The sequence below is a fragment of the Lygodium microphyllum genome, chromosome 24, assembly GCF_053477565.2.
Source record: "Lygodium microphyllum isolate KBCC chromosome 24, Lygodium_microphyllum_v1.1.10, whole genome shotgun sequence".
Classification (NCBI taxonomy): Eukaryota; Viridiplantae; Streptophyta; class Polypodiopsida; order Schizaeales; family Lygodiaceae; genus Lygodium; species Lygodium microphyllum.
Genome location: NC_141158.1, coordinates 20,711,708 through 20,713,841, shown reverse-complemented (window position 1 = coordinate 20,713,841; position 2,134 = coordinate 20,711,708). Strand labels below are relative to the sequence as shown.

Sequence of the window (2,134 nt, the reverse complement as noted above, 5' to 3'; positions counted from 1 at the left end):
AGCAGCCACACCTTCCATGAATCGCCAGTATAGATAGGTTGTAAGACTTATGGCAAGAAGAAGGGCACATGCTTTAGTTGTTGGAGGATTTCAATGGAAACCTGATCCTTGTGATGGATGCATTGTCGCTCAACTTGAAGCCCCACCTGTTGAGAGCCCGAAGCATAAAGGGAAAGAAATGACGACCAAGTCACGTTGAGAGATATTTCAAGAGAGAGAGCAACGATAAGGCTGCTCCTCATCTCTTTTCCCAAAATGTTAAGAGAGAAGCCGACTGATAAAATTCACATATTTCGAGCACCAAATCACATGTAACAGGCCCATGATAGAGAGGGAGAGAGAGAGAGTGGGGAGGTTATGAAGATCAACATAGCGGCTTTGAAGCTTCGTCCGTGTCAGGAGGCGATCGTGGCAACACAAGCCTTGTCACTATTATAGCGTATCTGGATGGAATATTCGCCACATGACATACAGCGCGGATCCCCTCAATGAAGGAGCTAATGCTTTCAATTATATTCATATTGAAGCTTGGGTTCATATTACTTGGACTCCAATTCTAAGCCCACACTATACAGCATTAACACCCCAGACTTGTGATATCATTCTGGCCCTTGATGGGGATGGCAATTACATGTATGATACTTATTGGGAGGATTGCAACAATCATCATTGCACTCTAATTTCACCAAGTGGTTCGTGGTTTTGCAATGCATCCATTGTCAACTATCAGGAACGAGTCGAAGCAAACATTGGTCTTTCCCCAGGATTAAAAGAGGATAATTTTGCTCAGTGTCATTACAATCGTCTAAAGGATCTTCTAACTTTTATTGCCAAGACCGAGCATTTTGGCAATGCAGTGATTGTAGTGAAGCATATAAATACTGGATCTGTGCAATGGCATTTCCCCCATGTACACCTTCACCTCCCTTACAATGTGTCTACATTGGGACCATTTGATGTAGAACATGCTATATATGGTACAAAGTTGAACCCACATGGTTACGTCAACTATACTATTATCAAGCCTTGCCGTGGAATTTGTTTTGATGTCTACCAAAAATGTCCTTATGATATTTATTTCAAGTGTTGCCCCTAGCTGGACTGTGGGACGTGTACTTTCAAAGACAAAATCTTGACTTGCATGTTTTCAAGTAAGCACCTAATGCGTTTAATAAAAATAAATAGTATGAAGTTATACTTTTCTTGGTTTATAATTTTTCTCTACTGACTTAAAACCTGATCTTCAACTTTGAATAGTTGCTAGCATTTATGTATGTCTGATTGTATATTTTAAAAATAAAAAACAATTAAAAATGTTTTTAAATGGTTTTAAAATGTTATAGATAAATTTTTATAAAATATATTGTTTCACAATTATGAGATATACTATTTTTCTCATGAAGTCTACACTACTAAAAGTATTTTTATTTTTTTAGAGGATGATTAACATGTTTTTAAAAATAAAAAACAATTATTTTGAATGAAAATTATAGTATTTATTGATAAAAATCAAATTTTTAACTCAACAAAAATTAGGATCTTTTATGAAAAAACTGAAAATATGGTTTTAGATGTTTTATGGTATTTTTGTGGGGTTAAAGAAAAATAAAATCAATTTGGTGTTATTACTTTGAAACATTATTAATATCAAAATATGGTATTTCCAACTTTACACAAATTAAGAGTATTCACAAAGTATTAAGTTATATCATATGGGACAAGGAAAATGTTTAATGAGGAGATTAAGGTTTATGGGTTTGTGGAACACTAGTTGATTGTTTTGAATGTTTGTTGATTAATAAATCATAAAAGGAATTTATTATATAAAGGCAGAGAATAAATAATTTAAAAGGAGCTTAAATCAAGATGTGTAGATAGATCCATTGGATCTATGTCCTGAAACCGATTCTCTTGGTAGGGATAAACATCCTAAGCTTACTATCCTAGTGTCCAGTATAGAGACATACCCGTGAAGGTTTAAAAACAAAGGCGAAGTGCAAGACTAAGTAGGCTTACTAAAGTCTAGATATTTGCATGAGAATAGTTGGACTACGAACGAGTTGTGTAAATATTAGAGAAGGCTAGACCGAGTTATTGCAGTTAGTGTTGACAATCGCTTATCTAGTGCAACAAC

At 35.0% G+C, this 2,134-nt stretch overlaps 1 pseudogene; it reads left to right on the top strand.

Annotated features, from left to right (window-relative positions):
• The first annotated feature begins 463 nt into the window (after positions 1–463).
• LOC148014900 (stretch-activated cation channel MID1-like) lies at positions 464–1,096 on the top strand (annotated as a pseudogene).
• Positions 1,097–2,134: the final 1,038 nt, after the last annotated feature.